Below are 25,229 nucleotides of genomic sequence, written 5' to 3' on the forward strand. Positions count from 1 at the left end.
GGAACTCTCAAGAGTCTTCTCCAAAACCACAGTTCAGAAGCATCAATTCTTTGGTGCTCAGCTTTCTTCACAGTTCAATTCTCACATCCATATATGACCACTGGAGATACCATAGCCTTGACTAGACAGACCTTTGTTGACAAAGTAATGTCTGCTTTTTAATATTCTATCTAGGTTGGTCAAAACTTTCCTTCCAAGAAGGAAGAGTCTTTTAATTTCATGGCTGCAGTCACCATCTGCAGCAATTCTGGAGCCCACAAAAATAAAGTCAGCCACTGTTTCCACTGTTTCCCCATCTATTTGCCATGAAGTGATGGGACCAGATGCCATGATCTTCATTTTCTGAATGTTGAGCTTGAAGCCAACTTTTCACTCTCCTCTTTCACTTTCATCAAGAGACTTTTAGTTCCTCTTCACTTTCTGTCATGAGGGCAGTGTCATCTGCATATCTGAGTTTATTAATATTTCTCCCAGCCTGTGCTTCCTCCAGCCCAGCGTTTCTCATGGTGAACTCTGCATATAAGTTAAATAAGCAGGGTGACAATATACAGCCTTGATGTACTCCTTTTCCTATTTGGAATCAATTCATTATTCCAAGTCCAGTTCTACCTGTTGCTTCCTAACCAGCATACAGGTTTCTCAAGAGGCAGGTCAGGTGGTCTGGTATTCCCATGTTTTTCATAATTTTCTAGTTTATTGTGATCCAATGTCAAAGGCATTGACATAGTCAATAAAGCAGAAATAGATGTTTTTCTGGAATGCTTCTGGGCTCCAGAATCACTGCAAATGGTGATTGCAGCCATGAAATTTAAAGACGCTTACTGCTTGGAAGGAAAGTTATGACCAACCTAGATAGCATATTAAAAAGCAGAGACATTACTTTGTCAACAAAGGTCTGTCTAGTCAAGGCTATGGTATTTCCAGTGGTCATATATGGATGTGAGAGTTGAACTGTGAAGAAAGCTGAGTGCTGATGAATTGATGCTTTTGAAGTGTGGTGTTGGAGAAGACTCTTGAGAGTCCCTTGGATTGCAAGGAGATCCAACCAGTCCATCCTAAAGATCAGTCCTGGGTGTTCACTGGAAGGACTGATGTTGAAGCTGAAACTCTAATACTTTTGCCACCTGATGCGAAGAGTTGACTCATTTCAAAAGATCCTGATGTTGGGAAAGATTGAAGACAGGAGGAAAAGGGGATGACAGAAGATGAGATGGCTGGATGGCATCAGTGACTCAGTGGACCTGAGTTTGGGTGAACTCTGGGAGTTGGTGATGGACAGGGTGCCTGGCATGCTATGGATTGTGGAGTCGCAAAGAGTCGGACACAACTGAGCGACCAAACTGACTGACTGACTGGCTTTTTTGATGATCCAGCAGATGTTGGCAATTTGATTTCTGGTTCCTCTGCCTTTTCTAAAACCAGCTTGAACACAAAAGTTATCTATTTGAATACATAATAAGATTTGTCTGATTTACAAAAAATATATAGATTTGTCTATATTTGCAAGGTAGAATATGTTCAGTTATACTACCACTCTCATATATAGTGTAAGGACTAAGGGGGAAAAATTGGTACATGATGAAAATAAATGTGCTTTAAAGGAGAAAATATTTCTGAAGAAAAGATCCACATTTAATACATTTTGTAAAAAGAGATACTTTACCAGCCAATAAAGACCCTATATTTTCTCTGTTTCCATGAAAAGGACCCAGCCTTTTGATAACTTAAAACTGTCTGTACAAAGTCCACTCCATCCCTGCCTTCAGCCCCCTAAGCTTTCTCTATTAGAGAAAGAGTATTCCAGGTGTGTTTTCAAAAAACAGAACCTATTTTTATTAGGAGTCATCTTTTCAGGCCAAGAAATGGCTAGGTAATTCTTGAGAATTTTCTCCTATAGATTGTTGCCCTGACTATACTCTCTCAACTCAATTAGTTTTCTTTCTGGATTTCCATTTCCTAATTCTCAGAAATAAAAAAAAATGTAACTTTGGAGAATTTTAACTATTAATAAAAGTTTTCTTTTTAGTACCTTGGCAGCACTAAATGTAGCAAACTACAAAGCATAATGCATGTTTAAGCTCCTGGAACCTCCATGGTTTAAAAATAGCAGTGAATATAATGACTAACCTTTACCTAAAATAATTTTAACTTTTTCTCTAGAATACAGAGTTGCTTCTATTGGAAAAGTAGGTTCAAATTTTTAACTTATATTTAACCTGAATATAACCCTTTCTGTTTATTAATAGCAATAATTTTATTGACTAATTTACTCTTTCCACAAAGAAAATATTTCAGAAAGGGAGGCCAATTATATAGAACAACTACAATGGACACAAAATCAATGTCACTTTTGAAAATTTACCATCCACGTGACAGAAACCTTTCGATATCTCTGTAAGATATTGTGAAGCTGTGTGTGTGGGTGATAAGTCGATTCAGTCATGTCTGAATCTTTGCAACCTTATGGACTATGGCCCACCAGGGTCTTTTATCCATAGGATTCTCCAAGCAGAATATTGGAATGTATTGCCATGCCTTCCTCCAGGGGATCTTCCCAATCCAGGGATCAAAGGCATGTCTCAAGTCTCCTGCACTGGCAGGCAGGTTCTTTACCACTAGCACCACCTGGGAAGTCCTATTGTGAAGTTAATACCCAAGTTAAAGATAGAATTAATCAAAACCATGCAAATAAAATATTACTACATCATATTACTACCCATGGACAGAACCACAATGTATCCTTCAGATGCAGTCTCCATTCTTCAGCTTCTTTTTTGCCCTAGGAATTTTCTATTTGCATTATATCAAAGGAGATGACCTCTGGCTTCCTTATTATTTTATCCATTTGGCAGCAAAATAACTTGAAAGTGACCAATTACCATTTCTCAGTTCAGGGTGTCTAATCATTTGACCCCTTTGAAGCCCAGGTGAAGTGTCACCTGCTGTGAACTATGAAGTATCACACACAGATTAACTGCTACCAACTTGTCATTCTCATACACTTACACTTTCATAAATAGCTTTAAAAAAAAAAAAAAAACTCTTTGTGTTATCCTGTAGTGAGTTTTCTAAATGTTTACTGTTACCTGTTACACTGAGACTACTCACCAAAGATCTTATTTTCCAGGTAAATTACTGAATATCAGCAATGTTAGAAGCAGTAGAACAATGGAAACAGTGAGTGAATTTTATTTTGGGGGGCTCCAAAATCACTGAAGATGGTGACTGCAGCCATGAAATCAAAAGATGCTTGCTCCTCGTAAGAAAACCATGACAAAACTAGACAGCATATTAAAGAGTAGATATACTACTTCGTCAACAAAGGTTAATCTAGTCAAAGCTATGGTTTTTCCAGTAGCCATGTATGGATGTGAGAGTTGGACTATAAAGAAAAATGAGCAACAAAGAATTGATGCTTTTGAACTGTGGTGTTGGAGAAGACTCTTGAGAGTCCCTTGGACTGCAAGGAGATCCACCCAGTCCATCCTAAAGGAAATCAGTCCTGAATATTCATTGGAAGGACTGATGCTGCAGCTGAAACTCCAATATTTTGGCCACCTGATGCAAAGAACTGACTCACTGGAAAAGACTCGGATGCTGGGAAAGATTGAAGGCCGGAGAAGAAGGGGATGATGGAGGATGAGATGTCTGGATGGCATCACCAACTCGATGGACATGAATTTGAGTAAACACCAGGAGCTGGTGATAAACAGGGAAGCCTGGTGTGCTGCAGTCCATGGTGTCACAAGGAGTCAGACACAACTGAGTGACTGAACTGAGCAATGTTAGATAACGTAAGCAATGGCCATGATCTTAACAATTCAGTACAGTTCAGTTGCTCATTATGTCTGACTCTTAATTATTAATGAATTTCAAAATTTTATCTATTTTTTATATTTTTAGTTTTTTTGTTTGTTTGTTTCATTATATGTTATAATGAAGCAGGGCAAAGACTAATTGAGTTTTGCCAAGAAAATGCACTGGTCATAGTAAACACCCTCTTCCAACAACACAAGAGAAGACTCTACACATAGACATCACCAGATGGTCAACACCAAAATCAGATTGATTATATTCTTTGCAGCCAAAGATGGAGAAGCTCTATACAGTCAACAAAAACAAGACCATGAGATGACAGTGGCTCAGAACATGAACTCCTTATTACCAAATTCAGACTCAAATTGAAAAAAATAGGGAAAACTGCTAGAGCATTCAGGTATGACCTAAATCAAATCCCTTATGAATGTACAGTGGAAGTGAGAAATAGATTTAAGGGCTTAGATCTGATAGATAGAGTGCCTGATGAACTATGGAATGAGGTTCGTGACATTGTACAGGAGACAGGGATCAAGACCATCCCCATGGAAAAGAAATGCAAAGAAGCAAAATGACTGCCTGGGGAGGCCTTACCAATAGCTGTGAAAAGAAGAGAGGCGAAAAGCAAAGGAGAAAAGGAAAGATATAAGCATCTGAATGCAGAGTTCCAAAGAATAGCAAGAAGAGATAAGAAAGCCTTCTTCAGCGATCAATGCAAAGAAATAGATGAAAACAACAGAATGGGAAAGACTAGAGATCTCTTCAAGAAAATTAGAGATACCAAGGGAAGATTTCATGCAAAGATGGGCTTGATAAAGGACAGAAATGGTATGGACCTAACAGAAGCAGAAGGTATTAAGAAGAGGTGTCAAGAATACACAGAAGAACTGTACAAAAAAGATCTTCATGACCCAGATAATCATGATGATGTGATCACTAATCTAGAACCAGACATCTTGGAATATGAAGTCAAGTGGGCCTTAGAAAGCATCACTACGAACAAAGCTAGTGGAGGTGATGGAATTCCAGTTGAGCTATTTCAAATCCTGAAAGAAGATGCTGTGAAAGTGCTGCACTCAATATGCCAGCAAATTTGGAAAACTCAGCAGTGGCCACAGGACTGGAAAAGGTAAGTTTTCATTCCAACCCAAAGAAAGGCAATGCCAAAGAATCCTCAAACTACTGCACAATTGCACTCATCTCACATGCTAGTAAAGTAATGCTCAAAATTCCCAAGCCAGGCTTCAGCAATACGTGAACCGTTAACTTCCTGATGTTCAAGCTGTTTTCAGAAAAGGCAGAGGAACCAGAGATCAAATTGCCAACATCCACTGGATCATGGAAAAAGCAAGAGAGATCCAGAAAAACATCTATTTCTGCTTTATTGACTATGACAAAGCCTTTGACTGTGTGGATAACAATAAACTGTGGAAAATTCCGAAAGAGATGGGAATACCAGACCACCTAACCTGCCTCTTGAGAAATCTGTATTCAGGCCAGGAAGCAACAGTTAGAACTGGACATGGAACAACAGACTGGTTCCAAATAGGAAAAGGAGTACGTCAAGCCTGTATTTTGTCACCCTGCTTATTTAACTTATATGCAGAGTACATCATGAGAAACGCTGGACTGGAAGAAGCACAAGCTGGAATCAAGATTGGCGGGAGAAATATCAATAACCTCAAAGAAGCAGATGACACCACCCTTATGGCAGAAAGTGAAGAGGAATTAAAAAGCCTCTTGATGAAAGTGAAAGAGGAGAGCGAAAAGTTGGCTTAAAGCTCAACATTCAGAAAACGAAGATCATGGCATCCGGTCCCATCACCTCATGGGAAATAGATGGAGAAACAGTGAAACAGTGTCAGACTGTATTTTGGGGGGCTCCAAAATCACTGTTGATGGTGACTGCAGCCATGAAATTAAGAGACACTTACTCCTTGGTAGAAAAGTTATGACCAACCTAGATAGTATATTCAAAAGCAGAGACATTACTTTGCCCACTAAGGTCCGTCTAGTCAAGGCTCTGGTTTTTCCTGTGGTCATGTATGGATGTGAGACTTGGACTGTGAAGAAGGCTGAGTGCCAAAGAATTGATGCTTTTGAAGTGTGGTGTTGGAGAAGACTCTTGAGAGTCTCTTGGACTGCAAGGAGATCCAACCAGTCCATTCTGAAGGAGATCAGCCCTGGGATTTCTTTGAAAGGAATGATGCTAAAGCTGAAGCTTCAGTACTTTGGCCACCTCATGTGAAGAGTTGACTCATTGGAAAAGACTCTGATGCTGGGAGGGACTGGGGGCAGGAGGAGAAGGGACGACTGAGGATGAGATGGGTGGATGGCATCACTGACCCAATGGACATGAGTCTGAGTGAACTCAGGAGATGGTGATGGACAGGGAGGCCTGGCGTGCTGTAATTCATGGGGTCGCAAACAGTCAGACACGACTGAGCGACCGAACTGAACTGAACTATGATAGGCTGTGTGTGCATGCTAAATTGCTTCAGTTGTGTCCAATTTTGTGACCCTATGTATATTGCAACCCCTCGCTCAGTTCCTCTGTCCATGGGATTCTTCAGGCAAGAGTACCAGAGCGGGTTGCCATTTCTTCCTCCTGGGGATCTTCTTGACCAATGGATCAAACCTGTGTCTCATGAGTCCCCTGCATTAGCAGCAGGATTCTTTACTAGGGTCTTTGCTAGGATCACCTGAGAAGTCCTATAATAGCTTACTGAGTGTTTAAGCATAGGGAATCTCCATGTCTAACCTATAGAACTGCCTGAAAAGCAATCAAATCAAATTGGAATATCACGGTATTTGATACTTCATAACATAGGAAAAGGTCAGTTTTCATTCCAATGCCAAAGAAACCAATGCGAAAGAATGCTCAAACTACCACACAATTGTACTCATCTCACACACTAGTAAAGTAATGCTCAAAATTTTCTAAGACAGGCTTCAGCAATATGTGAACCGTGAACTTCCAGACATTCAAGCTGGTTTTAGAAAAGGCAGAGGAATCAGAGATCAAATTGCCAACATCCGCTGGATCGTCGAAAAAGCAAGAGAGTTCCAGAAAAACATCTACTTCTGCTTTATTGACTGTGCCAAAACCTTTGACTGTGTGGATCACAATAAACTGTGAAAAATTCTGAAAGAGATAAGAATACCAGATCACCTGACCTGCCTCTTAAGAAATCTGTATGCAGGTCAGGAAGCAACAGTTAGAACTGGACATGGAACAACAGACTGGTTTCAATTAGGAAAAGGAGCATGTCAAGGCTATATACTGTCTATATACCATGGCTATTTAACTTATATGCAGAGTACCTCATGAGAATGCTGGGCTGAAAGAAGCACAAGCTGGAATCAAGATTGCCAGGAGAAATATCAATAACCTCAGAGAAGCAGATGACACCACCATTATGGCAGAAAGTAAAGAGGAACTAAAGAGCCTCTTGATGAAAGTGAAAGAGGAAAGTGAAAAAGTTGGCTTAAAGCTCAACATTCAGAAAACTAAGATCATGGCATCTGGTCCCATCACTTCATGGGAAATAAATGGGGAAACAGTGGAAACAGTGTCAGAATTTATTTTGGGGGCTCCCAAATCACTGCAGATGGTGACTGCAGCCATGAAATTAAAAGACGTTTACTCCTTGGAAGGAAAGTTCTGACCAACATAGATAACATATTCAAAAGCAGAGACATTCCTTTGCCGACTAAGGTCCGTCTAGTCAAGGCTATGGTTTTTCAGTGGCCATGTATGGATGTGAGAGTTGGACTGTGAAGATAGCTGAGCATTGAAAAACTGCTGCTTTTGAACTGTGGTGTTGGAGAAGACTCTTGAGAGTCTTTGGACTGCAAGGACATCCAACCAGTCCATTCTGAAGGAGATCAGCCCTGGGTGTTCATTGGAAGGACTGATGCTAAAACTGAAACTCCAATACTATGGCCAACTCATGCGAAGAGCTGACTCATTGGAAAAGACTGTGATGCTGGGAGGGATTGGGGGCAGGAGGAGAAGGGGACAACAGAGGATGAGAAGGCTGGATGGCATCACCAACTCAATAGGCAAGACTTTGGGTGAACTCCAGGCATTGGTGATGGACAGGGAGGCCTGGCATTCTGTAATTCATGGCATTGCTAGAGTCTGACACGACTGAGCGACTGAACTGAACTGAACACAGCTTGAGAGACATAGTGTTTAGGATACCCATAGAATTATATTTAAATTTAAAAAAAAGCCTGAAAATTAATCATCTAAATGTGCAATTTATAGTATTAGGAAACAGAGAATGTAGAAGAGAATAGTATGAAGGAAATTATGATAAAAGAACAAGATAATTAGCTGGATGCCCAAGGAGCAGCAGAATTAAGATTTTTTAAAATGTTCTTTTTCTGGAAAATCACTTACCAAATTACCAGGATTACCAAAGCATTAATTTTATAGGAAAAGGTGTTTACTAAATATAAGGCAAGTTTATGGATATATTGTTGTAAAACTCTTGAATATTTTCTGAGCTGAATTTAGAAATATGAATAATTAAAATAATTCTATAATCAAGAAATACATTTCTACAATTAACTATATGTAGGTAAAGAATTATAAGAGATTGATGAGAAGAGAATGATGATAAGTGGTTGGGTACATTTATACTTTGGAAACACAGTATGGGACAATCTACTAGTGAAAGAGATTTTGATACATAATCACAGAATTAGAGGAAGAACAAGAAAGGTTCAGTTCAGTTCAGTCACTCAGTTGTGTCCGACTCTTTGCAACCCCATGAATCGCAGCACGCCAGGCCTCCCTGTCCGTCACCAACTCCGGAGTTCACTCAGACTCACGTCCATCGAGTCAGTGATGCCATCCAGCCATCTCATCCTCTGTCGTCCCCTTTTCCTCCTGCCCCCAATCCCTCCCAGCATCAGAGTCTTTTCCAATGAGTCAACTCTTCACATGAGGTGGCCAAAGTACTGGAGTTTGAGCTTTAGAATCATTCCTTCCAAAGAAATCCCAGGGCTAATCTCCTTCAGAATGGACTGGTTGCATGTCCTTGCAGTCCAAGGGACTCTCAAGAGTCTTCTCCAACACCACAGTTCAAAAGCATCAAGAAAGGTACAGCATTACAAAAGAAATGCTGACCAAAATTTCAAGCACTGAATTTTCAACATGGGCAAAGAGTGTAGCATGAGCAAGAAAGAATGAAGATATGGTTTCAAGAATTTTTTTAAGTTAAAATTTAATAAGCATTTCTTAGGGAAAATGAAAATTATATGATTTTCCACATGGTGCTCTTAAAAATCCATTCTATTAACTATTCATATGTAGTTTTCCATAAGCAACATCAATATTACCTCAAATGTCTATTTATTTTATTGCTGAAAAAAGAGGGGAGAAATGTATATTTTGTTTTTTATTGGAATAACAGAAAACTCAGGCCAAAATAATTAATCTTAAGTACTAATTTGTACATAATGTTCATTGTTTATAATGAACACTACATAAAGGTATTAAAAATAATTATTTGCCTTCATCTTTAATAATGTATTTCATTACTTTGTATTCTAGCCTCTTAGGGATGAAAAATTTACCCTGAAGTGAAATATTTAGGTCATACTTCAATACCTTCTTTCCTAAAAGCACTCATCCTGCTTATTATATTCACATATTATTTTCAATCAGTGCTTGCAATGATTCATTATGGAATCCCATAACCACAGAAATGTATTTCTATGTTGCACAGCAATAATGAAATTCTAAAACTATTTTTTTCCTCTCTTTTCTCTTTGGGTATAAATATTCTATTTGTAAAACCACAATTGCCAATATTCATATTCAACTTGAATCAATATATTGCTAAACCTTAAAAGGGGAAAAAATTACAGTATAAACTTGAAGGAGTATAATTTCTTATAAATACACATATTGATCTGTTTTTCTAAGAATCTGAAATTCCATTATTGAAAGTTTCCTGTGAATTGCTTGCTAATTAGTGTTACTAAATTTTCCACATGACCACACTAATGCCTTTGTACTTACTGTTAAAAATATATTATACTCACACTGCTAATCTAAGCATCTGAGTATGTTATGCTCATGAAACAGAAATTTATTACAGGGGTACTCTGAACATTCTCTAAATTAATCTCAAGACTTCATGGAGCTTATTATTTTCCTATTCTATAAAGGGCTTCCCTGGTGGCTCAGATGGTAAAAAAAAAAACCAACAAAAAACAAAAAAAAAACAAAAAAACTGCCTGCAGTGCAGTGCAGGAGACTCAGGTTTGATCCCTTGGTTGGGAAGATCCCCTGGAGAATGGAATGGTTACCCAATCCAGTATTCTTGCCTGGAGAATTCCATGGATGGGGTATTCTGTATATTATGTAACTTAATCTCAAGACATGAAGTTTATTGTCATCCTAGTTCTATGAAGGAATAAACTGAGTGTTAGAGTGTATTAGATTGTTAAATAGGCATCTAGTTAAGTAGTCAAAATCCAATTTGAAATCAGGTCTTGACCTCAGAATTATTTCCTTCTGGTGTATCTTGCTGAACCACGATTAATTGTCTGCATTTGTTGTACAATGGTGTGTTCTTGATAAAACAGTAAGCTCATGTAGGAATTTATTTATTTATTTATTTGTTTAGTTTTTTATTTTTTAAATTTTAAAATCTTTAATTCTTACATGCATTCCCAAACATGAACCCCCCTCCCACCTCCCTCCCCATAACATCTTTCTGGGTCATCCCCATGCACCAGCCCCAAGCATGCTGCATCCTGCGTCAGACATAGACTGGCGATTCAATTCACATGATAGTATACATGTTAGAATACCATTCTCCCAAATCATCCCACCCTCTCCCTCTCCCTCTGAGTCCAAAAGTCCATTATACACATCTGTGTCTCTTTCCCTGTCTTGCATACAGGGTCGTCATTGCCATCTTCCTAAATTCCATATATATGTGTTAGTATACTGTATTGGTGTTTTTCTTTCTGGCTTACTTCACTCTGTATAATCGGCTCCAGTTTCATCCATCTCATCAGAACTGATTCAAATGAATTCTTTTTAACGGCTGAGTAATACTCCATTGTGTATATGTACCACAGCTTTCTTATCCATTCATCTGCTGATGGACATCTAGGTTGTTTCCATGTCCTGGCTATTATAAACAGTGCTGCGATGAACATTGGGGTACATGTGTCTCTTTCAATTCTGGTTTCCTCGGTGTGTATGCCCAGAAGTGGGATGGCTGGGTCATAAGGGAGTTCTATTTGCAATTTTTTAAGGAATCTCCACACTGTTCTCCATAGTGGCTGTACTAGTACAGCCACTATGGAGAGCTCACAGTTTTTAAATAATGTTTTATCAATGAAATCAGTAGGCAAGGAAGATAAGTCTCAATTTGAGTAACAGTCTAGTTTGCAAAGTTCTTTCACAATCATCGTTATCCATTAACTCTGAAATTTTTGGTTTCTAGCCCATTGTACAAATGAGATTGCTTGGATTGAGATTTCAAATGAATTACTTCAAGTTTCACATCTCTTAATTCTATGTAATGTAGACTTGGAGACACAGTGTCTCCCTGCTCCTCTCCACCCCCCCCCCCAAAAAAAAAAATCTAAGTAAAACAAGACAAAAAAAAAAGAAAGCCTCCTTCCTTAACTCAATCTCTGAAACCCTCTCCCCCCCAAAATTCTGAAGTGACCAAAGGAATATAACTGTATATATAAATTAACAAAAGGTAAAAAAAAAAAAAAAAACTGCATTAAGAAACTAAGAGTAACAAATTTTAGGAACATCTACATTTAATGAGATCAAAAGAAAGGATACCAATGTAAGACAATTCTTATATATTTGTTTCTCAGAAAGTTAGTCTAGTGACTTGCTATGGGGGGTTCAGCAGTAAAGCAAATGCACTAATTACCTTCTCATTTGTGGACAGTAGGACCATAAGTTTCATTTGTAAGACATATAAAGACTATTATTGAATTAGCTTTGCCACTACAAATGGGAGCATTAACACTGATATTTTCAAACTTAAATGTTTACTAGTGATTTGCTTTAACATATGATATTTTAAGACAAGATTCAACAATGAAGAACTCCATTAATGTTCAGAAAAACTTTTATTAATGTGTGCTTTAGTGTTATCTTTCACTTAAAATAGATCCCTCTGTCCTTTTATAGACAGGGGTAGGGTAAACAGAGTGATTTGAGTCTATGACAATTGAGGCATTTCAGAGGAAATGGAAGGAAAGGAAAGATAATGAATCACTTACCTTCTTTCTCCTCTTTCCCCACCTCCACCATATCCCAACCTGTCTATCCTCAAGTATTTGTCCTTAGTGAATAACTGAATGGAATCTACCTAGAAAGTTCCAGTGACTAACCATTATCACTATTCTATAGTAGACCATTTTTAATATGTAATTAAGCATCCTCAAACTGTAGCTGAGACTCAGGAATTAATCCATAACTATGAAAGTGAAAGAGGAGAGTGATGTCTGTGCTGGGAAACATCTTTATTCAAATCCAGATATAGGGGTTTAAACACTTGAATGTCATAAAAGTTTCATATACTTCTTTATATTTTGAATGGCCTCTGTCCTTTCCATATCAGAGAAGCAGGCAAGTTGTATTGTCTTTGCTCTGATATATCTACAACAGGGAACGTATTGCCTTTATAACTTCCAGGGTATAATCTGCTTAATCAAGAAAATTTAAGTAAGCATTAAAGGAGTAACATAACATTATTGTTAAAAGAGATATAGGGAAACCTGCATACATACTTATATCATTTTTGTATTTTTATAAAGAATCAAGACATTTCATCTTTAGTGGACTTCAGTACAATGTGTGTTTTTTCCTGAAACTAAGGTATCTAGGGTAGAAATACACATCTCTGGAAGGTGATGACTGTATTTCATAACCACATTGACTATATTTCTCAAATTAGGTAGAAATGTATCATTTGTGAACTCAAATGTTCTCTAAATCCTTTCAAGGCGAGGCAGTGAGATCCATTACTTTTTATTATGACTAGTCATTTTTCAATGCATTTGAACATTATCTCACCCACTTGCAGCTCCATTCTATCTCTAAGATTGATTATGGCTGACATCTCAGCAGTCAAAACATCTTGCAAATGACTTCTTAGCCTGAAGAGGCCAACCAGAATGTTGTTCACTTTACTTCCTTTCTAGCTTGTCTCCCATCAGGCCGTTGAAGCATTTACAAGAACATTTTTTATTAAATTTGTTCTAATGTGTTCAATTAGATGAAATCTTCTTAAATATTGCACCGGATGTGAATTGGGAAAATGCTAAATCACCTCTGTACTTGATAACTGTATTCTCAAAGGTACATGAAGCCATATCACATCATTGAATTCAAGCAGTAAATAGACAAAAACGAACAAACAAACAAAAAAAACACAGGTGTTCTATTTTGGTTAAGTTTATATATTCTCTTTTGTAGACACATTAGAAGGTATTAAATAAGTGGATTATAAAGTGATAACACTGGATAAAAAGTCACACTTCATTTTCAATGTATTAATTACATATGAGGGAAGAAAAATAGGCTCTCCTGTCTAATACAAAAAAGAAGGGCTTCCCTGGTGGTTCAGTGGTAAAGAATCTACCTGCCAAAGAAGAAGACAAGGGTCTGATCCCTGGGTCTGGAAGATCCCCTGGAGAAAGATTTTGCTTGGGAATCCCATGAACAGAGTAGCCTGGTGGGTTACAGTTCATGGGGTTGCAAAAAAGATGGACATGACCTAGCAACTAAGAAACAAAAACAAATAGGGGAAAAGAACCAAGAGTCAACTTAGTGACTTGAATGAAATAAATCTTCATTCTCCTTATTTGATAAAAGGGAAACTAAATCATCCATAATTATTTTGTCACACAGAGAATATATTTTGTATCAATGCTTTATTCCTTGGAAAAGAGAGCATACGTTTCAAATAACAAATTATACAGTTTATATTAGTCTATATAATATACTAAATATCAAATATCTTTGCTTTTCTTAATATTTAGTTTAGTTGAGTCGCTCAGTCGTGTCCGACTTTTTGTGACCCCATGAACTGCAGAACGCCAGGCCTCCCTGTCCATCATCAACTCCCAGAGTTCACTCAAACTCACGTCCATCGAGTTGGTGATGCCATCCAGCCATCTCATCCTTGGTCGGCCCCTTCTCCTCCTGCCCCCAATCCCTCCCAGCATCACAGTCTTTTCCAATGAGTCAACTCTTTGCATGAGGTGGCCAAAGTACTGGAGTTTCAGCTTTAGCATCAGTCCTTCCAAAGAACACCCAGGACTGATCTCCTTTAGAAGGGACTGGTTGGATGTCCTTGCAGTCCAAGGGACTCTCAAGAGTCTTCTCCAACACCACAGTCCAAAAGCATCAATTCTTCGGCACTCAGCTTTCTTCACAGTCCCAATCTTACATCCATACATGACCACTGGAAAAACCATAGCCTTGACTAGACGGACCTTTGTTGGCAAAGTAATGTCTCTGCTTTTGAATATGCTATCTAGGTTGGTCCTAACTTGCCTTCCAAGGAGTAAGTGTCTTTTAATTTCATGGCGGCAGTCACCATCTGCAGTGATTTGGGAGCCCCCCAAAATAAAATCTGACACTGTTTCCACTGTTTCTCCATCTATTTCCCATGAAGTGATGGGACCAGCTGCCATGATCTTCGTTTTCTGAATGTTGAGCTTCAAGCCAACTTTTTCACTCTCCTCTTTCACTTTCATCAAGAGGCTTTTTAGTTCCTCTCCACTTTCTGCTGTAAGGGTGATGTCATCTGCATATCTGAGGTTATTGATATTTCTCCCGGCAATCTGGATTCCAACTTGTGGTTCTTCCAGTCCAGTGTTTCTCATGATGTACTCTGCATAGAAGTTAAATAAGCAGGGAGACAATATACAGCCTTGACATGCTCCTTTTCCTAATTGAAACCAGTCTGTTGTTCCATGTCCAGTTCAGTTCAGTTCATTCGCTCAGTCGTGTCCAACTGTTTGCAATTCCATGAATCACAGCATGCCAGGCCTCTCTGTCCATCACCAACTCCCGGAGTTCACTCAGATTCACGTTCATAGAGTCAGTGATGCCATTCTGCCATCTCATTCTCTGTCGTCCCCTTCTCCTCCTGCCCCCAATCCTCCCAGCATCAAAGTATTTTCCAATGAGTCAACTCTTCGCATGAGGTGGCCAAAGTACTGGAGTTTCAGCTTTAGCATCATTCCTTCCAAAGAGATCACAGGGCTGATCTCCTTCAGAATGGACTGGTTGGATCTCCTTGCATTCCAAGGGACTCTCAAGAGTCTTCTCCAACACCACACTTCAAAAGCATCAATTCTTCAATGCTCAGCTTTCTTCACAGTCCAACTCTCACATCCATACATGACTACTGGAAAAACCATAGCCTTGATTAGACGGACCTTAGTCGGCAAAATAATGTCTCTGCTTCATATTAGATATTATTTAATGATAAGCGTCCCTTTCAGTTCAGTTTTTCAGTCATGTCTGACTCTTGGCGACCCCATGGACTGCAGCACTGTCCATTGCCAACTTGCAGAGTTTACTCAAACTCACATCCATTGAGTTGGTTAAGCTATCCAACCATCTTATCCTCTGTCATCCCCTTCTCCTCCTGCCTTTGATCTTTCCCAACATCAGGGTCTTTTCAAATGAGTAAGTTTTTTGCATCAGGTGGCCAATGTATTGGGGTTTCAGCTTCAGCATCAGTCCTTCCAATGAATATTCAGGATTGATTTCCTTTAGGATTGACTTTTTGGATCTCTTTGCAGTCCAAGGGACTCTCAAGAGTCTTCTCCAACACTACATTCAAAAGCATCAGTTATTCGGTGCTCAGCTTTCTTTATAGTCCAACTCTCACATCCATACATGACTACCTGAAAAACCATAGCCTTGACTAGACAGACCTTTGTTGGCAAAGTAATATCTCTGCTTTTTAAGTGTCCCTTAGAGGCTGTTTAATACAAGTAGTGAAATAGCTGAAATTTCTGAAAGAGCAAAACAAACAAACAAACAAAAACCTAAACTGGAAAATTAAATATATATATATATATATATATATATATATATATATATACACACACACACACACACACACACACACACACACATATATTGGAGAGGGGCTCAAACTACCGCGAAATTGCACTCATCTCACATGCTAGTAAAGTAATGCTCAAAATTCTCCAAGCCAGGCTTCAGCAATACATGAATCGTGAACTCCCTGATGTTCAAGCTGGTTTTAGAAAAGGCAGAGGAACCAGAGATCACATTGCCAACATCTGCCGGATCATCGAAAAAGCAAGAGAGTTCCAGAAAAAACATCTATTTCTGCTTTATTGACTATGCCAAAGCCTTTGACTCTGTGGATCATAATAAACTGCGGAAAATTCTGAAAGAGATGGGAATACCAGACCACCTAACCTGCCTCTTGAGAAATCTGTATGCAGGTCAGGAAGCAACAGTTAGAACTGGACATGGAACAACAGACTGGTTCCATAGGAAATAAGAGTACGTCAAGGCTGCATATTGTCACCCTGCTTATTTAACTTATATGCAGAGTACATCATGAGAAACGCTGGACTGGAAGAAACACAAGCTGGATCAAGATTGCTGGGAGAAATATCAATAACCTTAGAGAAGCAGATGACACCACCCTTATGGCAGAAAGTGAAGAGGAACTAAAAGCCTCTTGATGAAGGTGAAAGAGGAGAATGAAAAAGTTGGCTTAAAGCTCAACATTCAGAAAACGAAGATCATGGCATCTGGTCCCATCATTTCATGGGAAATAGATGGGGAAACAGTGGAAACAGTGTCAGACTTTATTTTGGGGGGCTCCAAAATCACTGCAGATGGTGAGTGCAGCCATGAAATCAAAAGATGCTTACTCCTTGGAAGAAAAGTTATGGCCAACCTAGATAGTATATTCAAAAGCAGAGACAGTACTTTGCCGACTAAGGTCCATCTAGTCAAGGCTATGGTTTTTCCAGTGGTCATGTATGGATGTGAGAGTTGGACTGTGAAGAAGGCTGAGTGCCGAAGAATTGATGCTTTTGAAGTGTGGTGTTGGAGAAGACTCTTGAGAGTCCCTTAGACTGCAAGGAAATCCAACCAGTCCATTCTGAAGGATATCAACCCTGGGATTTCTTTGGAAGGAATGATGCTAAAGCTGAAACTCCAGTACTTTGGCCACCTCATGCGAAGAGTTGACTCATTGGAAAAGACTCTGATGCTGGGAGGGATTGGGGGCAGGAGGAGAAGGGGACGACAGAGGATGAGATGGCTGGATGGCATCACTGACTCGATGGACGTGAGTCTGAGTGAACTCTGGGAGATGGTGATGGACAGGGAGGCCTGGCGTGCTGCAATTCATGGGGTCGCAGCGTCGGACACGACTGAGCGACTTAACTGAACTGAACTGGAGAGGGGCAAATAGCCCATGATATATTTATTTTTGTAGACTGATTTTTGTTACTTTTTATCTCATTGTGTATATGTGGTGGTATGTGCGTGCTCACTCCACAGTTGTGTCCAACTTAGTCATGTCCGACCTAGTCCTGTCTAACTCTGTGACTCTATGGACTGTAGCCCACCAGGCTCTTCTGTCAGTGGGATTTCCCAGGCAAGAATATGCAATTTTTTAAAATTATGTGTTGATTTTGATTATATGTTTTTGAAGAAGAATATTAGAGCTCCATGAGATTCTTTGGAAGTTTGTGACTCTAACATAAAGGGCTATGTTTCTCAATATTTTATGATGGACATGACATCTTGAATTAATTGGAATGCATTGTACATGCTTAAATGTCAGATATAATTGTATTACTTATATTTGAAAACTATTTACTGTTTTTTTATGCTTTTATTAATTTGGTTTAATCTTTATCCTAATTTTATGTAAGCTTTTTTGAAGCAGTTTGTAAAAGACAAAACTGATATGATGAATCCCAGCAATGACACATTTTTAGGGTTTAAACAAGAGAAATAACAAATGTCTTATTACATTATTAAAATGGTTTTAAGTTCAGCTCTCAGGTTCCTACTAAGCTAAAGTAAAAAAGTGTGATGAATTACAGAAGTATAGATAAAATAATACTGACTTAGTTTAGGGAATTATTTTCTATGTTTTTTTCCCTGAGCATAAAGTAGTTAAATTACACGGGTTCTCATCTCCAGCTTTTCCTCGTTCTATGTAACTTGCTCCATTTCAATTTACATTGTAAGAAAGGATACAGGTTAAGAAGAGCAAAACAAACAAGAGACAGCTCTGCACATGGAAGTCTGACAGACTGTAAAAGTAGGGAAAGGAATGCTATTAATAGCACCTGAGAGGAGTTTGAGGCAAGAGGTGTATAAGGAGAACAGCTACAGTTACTATGAGAAAATTATAGAACAATGAGAAAGATACCTTTAAGATTTTTCCTCTGTACTTTGCAATGCATTTGTCACTTTTGGAAGAAAACTAGTTTCCTGAGCTAGCCTTTGGGCTTTTGGAGCTGTACTTTGGCATGAAGGGTGTTGAATTAATTAACCTAGGAGAACATTAGATGGAGATGACTCTAACACCATGGCAACCTATACAAGAAGATAAAAATCTTCTGTAAAGCAATTATCCTTGAATTAAAAATAACTTAATAAAAATATTTATTATTCTTAAAATATTTATTGTTATTTTTTATTGAAGGATAATTGCTTTACAGAAGATTTTTATCTTCTTATATATATAAATTTAAATTAAAAAAACAATAAAAATAAAAAATAAAAATCTAAGCATGTAAATGACTTAAGGGATCAAAACCTAAGGTCAACAAATAGCAGACAGAGAGTAGGTTTTAAGCTATAGTGAATCAATAATTTCCTTTGCTTCAGTATTTCTCTGTAGAAGTGTCTTCCAAAGCTCCTATACATGGAACCCTCCTAATCACATCTAGTTTGGTACTAGCCTCTTCCAACAGATATTTTCCTTAAAGTTTTAAAATTAACATGGCTCAGTTTATCTTTAACAAGTGGTTGGCTACATCAATTTGCCTTAAACAAAAATCTGAATTTACAGGAAGAGAATACTTGGGTTAAATGAAAACTGGTAATAATCTAAAACGTTATGTTAGCCTGTCCAGTTTTTTTGTTTGTTTGTTTTTTTTTTTTTCCCCACTCACTCCTTGATTCTACATTGAAGGGAAAAATCAATGTTTCTCTATTTAAATGTAATACCCTTGGGAAATTTTAAGAAAATGGGCAATGAATGGGCAGCAGAAGATGTCAGAGGCCAGCAAATGATATGCCAGATGATAAACTCTGGAAATGCCAGAGACCTTGTTTATTTCACACCTGTAATGTGTTCAGTTCAGTTCAGTTGCTCAGTCATGTCCAACTTTTTGTGACCCTCATGGGCTGCAGCATGCCAGGCCTCCCTGTCCATCAACAACTCCTGGAATTTACTCAAACTCATGTCCATTGAGTCGGTGATGCCATCCAACCATCTCATCCTCTCTTGCCCCATTCTCATACCACCTTCAATTTTTCCCAGCATCAGAGTCTTTACAAATGAGTCAGTTCTTCGCATCAGGTGGCCAAATTATTGACGTTTCAGCTTCAAAATCAGTCCTTCCAATGAACATTAAGCACTGGTTTCCTTTAGGATGGACTGGTTGGATATCCTTGCTGTCCAGGGACTCTCAAGAGTCTTCTCCAATACAACAGCTCAAAACCATCAATTCTTTGGCACTCAGCTTTCTTTATAATCCAACTCTCGCATCCTTAAATGACTACTGGAAAAACCATAGCTTTGACTAGACAGACCTTTCCTGGCAAAGTAACGTCTCTGCTTTTTAATATGTTGTCTAGGTTGGTCATAACTTTTCTTCTAAGGAGCAAGCGTCTTTTAATTTCATGGCTGCAGTCACCATCTGCAGTGATTTTGGAGCCCCAAAAATAAAGTCCGACACTGTTTCCACAGTTTCCCTGTCTATTTGCTGTGAAGTGATAGGACCAGATGTCATGATCTTAGCTTTCTGAATGTTGAGTTTTAAGCCAACGTTTTCCTTCTCCTCTTTCACTTTCATCAAGAGGCCCTTTAGTTCTTCGCTTTCTGCCACAAGTGTGGTGTCATCTGCATATCTGAGGTTACTGATATTTCTCCCAGAAATCTTGATTCTAGCTTGTGCTTGTGTAATTCTGGCTTGTGTAATGTATATATATGTGTATGTTCAGATGTTCACTTAACTCTGTGTATGTGCTACCATGTGTTCAAAGTAGATGGTTTGAATTTTTAAGCCATATCTTTATTAAACAAAATAATTAATAAACAAAATAGTATTTTATACAATTTCTTGCATTAACTTTCAGAATTTTTATCTAAGTATCTAATTTGTAATAGGTCTAGCTGCATGTTTTTACCCTTAAGATGTAACACATGCAACTTCTCAAGTAATTATAAAACAATCAGTATAATAAGACATATCGTGTAGTATTATTCCATAGTCTAATGCCAGCCTAGCTGTTTCTTTGGTTTATTATATCTTAGCTTGATATAAGAACAGCTAATTTTACTCCTTCTTTATTGAGTGTGCAATTGCTTAATTTCCTTTCATTCATAGTTCATCCACGTATGTTTTGGATAAACTGAAAATATTAACATCAAGAGGAACATGCATTTTAATAACGGCAGCAAGTCCGCTGAAATTAGCACTGTGAATCGTTAGTAATTTATTCTACTGGCAAAATAGAAATTTAAATATTGTCCCTCTCAGATCACTTTTTCTATAGCAACAACATATGCTCTACAATCATTTCCTAAAATTTCTGTCAGTAAATATGTTTAATATTATACATGTATATTGAAAAAAGCAGCATTTATAAAATAATTCCTTCTAAATTAGAACTTTTTTTCTTTTTATCAATATATACACATGTAAAGGAATAGAAACACATGAAATGATAAGATATGTTATAATGTCCTGCCATATTTAGTTGACTCACTATCCCCTGAATGAATTTTCCAACATTTATCCTTTTTGTTTTAAAATCATGTATAAAATTGAATTGAAAATGAAATTAGGATGATCACATAATTTCTATATTTCAGAGCACAAAAATCAACCCTTTTTTTCACTTAATATCTACAGTAATTGCAGTTTGGAGTAAAATAATTAGCATTTGATAAATATTGATAAACAGAGAATTAGGTTGTGCAATAAGACTCATAACAATCAGATAGAAAATTAGGATCATGTGCTACAAATACAGCTAAAGACAAGTATTTTACAGTCACATACAAAACAGAAAGTAGTTTAGGCCCACCAACACATCTCCCTATAGCTTCCTTTGCATCTTAAGATGATCTCTGGCTCAGATTAAAATATGAAATATGTTACTCAGACATAAGCTGTTATTGCTTATGAAGAATATTATTTTAACCATGGAACTCTCCATTTTCATATGAAGTTATAGAACTTACTTGATATTTTGCAGCAAAACATAAGCCACAAGGCTATAGATTTACATGTACTAATCCTACTAAACAATCCAGACAAACTAGGTACATACTGCAATGGCAATTCATAAAGGAGAGTTTGCTAGGGATCTTCCATTAGCATATCTATAGGCCATTTACCGTATCTTTTTTTCTTTATTTCGTAGAAAGTTTCTCCCAAAGAAGAGGATAGATGAAGGGTTTTCTGCTAACCTTTTTCTTTACAAAGACCTACTAACTTGTCCAGCACTTACTGTATCATAATTCTAGATTAATTCTCAAAATATGCTGATAAAATCTGTGATTGCTTTAATTATCTTAATTACTTTCTTAAATTAGCAAACTGAGGCTCAGGGATATTTAGAGATTCATTCAAGGACAGAATCGGGATTGAGATACCAAACTCAGATACACATGATTTGTTAAACTTTCAAACATTTAAAAACATCTTAGACAAAATTAAGCTTGGAAACAAATGTGTATTCTAGAGGACAGAATAATGTTTAGGTCTTGGCTTTCTGAACATCTGACATATCTTCTCTAGGTGGGTCCAACAAGAAGAGAGAAAAAAAAATAGACATAGATATGGGAAATGACAAAAATGGAGAAACCAAGGAATGTGCAGAAATTCCCATTTTAACAACTTAGTAATAACATACATTGTAGAATTAGGACAATATTGCATAGGGACCTGGAGTGTAGGGTCCATGAATCATGGGAAATTGCATGTGGTCAAGCAGGAGATAATAAGAATGAACAATGACATCACAGGAATCAATGAACTAAAATGGATGGGAATGAGCAAATTTAATTCAGATGACTATTATATCTACTACAAGGACAAAGATCCCTTAGAAGAAATTGAGTAGCCCTCTCTGTCATCAGAAGAGTCCAAAATGTAGTAGTTGGGTGCAACCTAAAAAACAACAGAATGATCTCACTTCATTTACAAATCAAGCATTCAACACCATAGTAATCTAAGCCTATGTCCCAACCACTGATGCCAGATAAGCTGAAACTGACCCATTCTACAAAGACCTACTACATTGTCTAGAATTAGCACCAAAAAAAAAAAAAAAGATGTCATTTTCATCAAAGAGGATTAGAATGTAAAAGTTGGAAATCAAGAGATATCCGGAATAACAGGCAAGTTTGATCTTGGAGTACAAAATGAAGCAAGAACTAACAGTTTTGTTAAGAGAACATTCTGGACAGAGAAGCAGCTTTTTCCACACAGCACAAGAGATGACTTTCCACGTGGGCATCACCACACGGTCAATACTGAAATCAGATTGATTATGTTTTTTAAAGCTGAAGAAGGAAAAGCTGTATACAGTCAGCAAAAACAAGACTGGGAGCTGACTGTGGCTTGGATCATGAGCTCCTTTTTGAAAATTTCAAGCTTAAATTGAAGGAAGTAGGGAAAATCATTAGGCCATTCAGGTATGACTTAAATCCCTTATGATTATACACTGGTGGTGACAAATAGATTCAAGGGATTAGATTTGGTATACAGAGTGTTTGAAAAACTATGGACAGAATTCATAACATTGTACAGGAGGCAGTGACCAAAACCATCCCAAAGAAAAATAAATACAAGAAGGCAAATTGATTGTCTGCGGAGGCTTTACAAACAGCTGAGGAAAGAAGAGAAGTGAAAAACAAGGTAGAAAGGGAAAGATATACCCAACTGAATGCAGAGTTCCAGAGAATAGCAAGGAGAGAGAAGGCCTTCTTAAATGAACAATGCAAAGAAAGAGAGGAAAACAATAGAACAGTAAAAACTAGAAAACTCTTGAAAATTGGAGAGATAAGGGAACATTTCATGTAGGGATGGACACCATAAGGGACAGGAATGATAAGAACCTACCGGAAGTAGAAGAGATCAAGAAGAGATGTCAAGAATATACAGAAAAAATATACAAAAAAGTCTTAATGATCTATTTAACCAAGATAGTCTTTTCACTCACCTGGATATGGACATTCTTGAGTATGAAGTTAAGTGGGTCTTAAGAAGCATCAGTACTAACAAAGGCTAGTGGAGATGATGAAATTCTAGCTGAGCTATTTCAAATACTAAAAGACAATGCTGTTAAAGTGCTACACTCAATATGTCAGCAAATTTGTAAAACTTGGCAGTGGTCACATGACTGGAAAAGGTCAGTTTTCATTCCCATCTCAAAGAAGGGCAAGGGCAAAGAAAGTTCAAACTACCATATGATTGCACTAGCATTACATGTTACCAAGGTAATGCTCAAAATTCTTCAAGGTAGGCTTCAGCAGCAGGACATGAATCAAAAACTTTCTGATATATAAACTGAGTTGAGAAAAGGCAAAGGAACCAGAGATCAAATTGCTAGCATTTGTTGCATCATGGAGAAAACAAAGCGGTTCCAGGAAACATCTATTCTGCTTCTTTGACTACACTGAAGACTTGAATGTGTGGATCACAACAAACTGTGGAAAATTCTTAAAGGGATGAGAGTACCAGAACACCTTACCTGTCTCCTGAGAAACCTGTTTGTGGGTCAAGAAGCAACAGTCAAAATGAAACATGGAGCAACAGACTGGTTCCAAATTGGAGAATGATTACCTCAAAGCTGGGTACTGTCACCCTGTTTATTTAACTTATATTTAGAGTCCATAATGTGAATCACAAGCTGAAATCAAGATTTCTGTTAGAAATATCAACAACCCAGAAATGCAGATGAAGCCACTCTAAAGGCAGAAAGTGAGTAGGAACTAAAGAGCCTCTTGAGGAGAGTAAAAAAGCTGGCTTGAAACTCCACATTCAAAAGTCTAAGATCATGGTATCCAGTCCCATCACTTCATGGCAAATAGAAGGGGGAAAAGTGGAAGCAGTGACAGATTTTATATTCTTGGGCTCCAAAATCACTGAAGATGGCAACCGCAGCCATTAAATTAAAAGACACTCCTTGGAAGGGAAGATATGACAAACCTAGATAATGTATTAAAAAGAAGATACATCACTTTGCCAACGAGGTCTGTCTAATCAAAGCCATGAATTTTCCAGTAGTCATGTATGAATATGAGAATTTCACCATGAAGGAGGCTGAGTGACTAAGAAATAATGCTTTCAAATTGTGGTCCTGGAGAAGATTCTTGAGAGTCCCTTGGACTGCAAGGAGATCAAATCAGTAATCTTAAGGAAATCTACCCTGAATATTCATTGGATGGACTGATACTAAAACTGAAGCTCCAATGTGTTTGGCCACCTGCTGTGGAGAGTCAACTCATTGGAAAAGATCCTAATGCTGGGGAAGACTGAGGGCAAGAGGAGAAGGGGTAGAGGACAGAGGATGAGATGTTTAGATAGCACCACCAACTCAATGAACATGAATCTCAGCAAACTCCAAGCAATGCTGGAGGAGAGGGGAACCTACATGCTGCAGTCCATGAACTGCAGAGTCAGACATGACATAGTGACTGAACAACAGAATTGGAAATCGTATATAGATTTCACTAATTAGCTTTGGCTTCCTGAAACATGAAAAAGATATTATTAAATGTATTGAAAGATATATTTTATTATAACATGAATAATATTTTTGAACTTTTTAATTACGTCTTTTCCAGTTAATAGTTTTATTTTATCTTTATTATTTTTATATTATTATTTTTCTGAGGTAATTTTAATTTCAGCAAAATACATTTTCTCCAAGTCAAGCTTCAGCAATATGTGAACCATGAACTTCCAGATGTTCAAGCTAGTTTTAGAAAAGGCAAAGGAACCAGAGATCAAATTGCCAACATCTGCTTGATCATCAAAAAAGCAAGAGAGTTCACAAAAACATCTATTTCTGCTTTATTGACTATGCCAAAGTCTTTGACTCTGTGGATCACAATAAACTGTGGAAAATTCTGAAAGAGATG

The sequence above is a fragment of the Ovis aries genome, chromosome 2 (genome assembly GCF_016772045.2).
Source record: "Ovis aries strain OAR_USU_Benz2616 breed Rambouillet chromosome 2, ARS-UI_Ramb_v3.0, whole genome shotgun sequence".
NCBI lineage: Eukaryota > Metazoa > Chordata > Mammalia > Artiodactyla > Bovidae > Ovis > Ovis aries.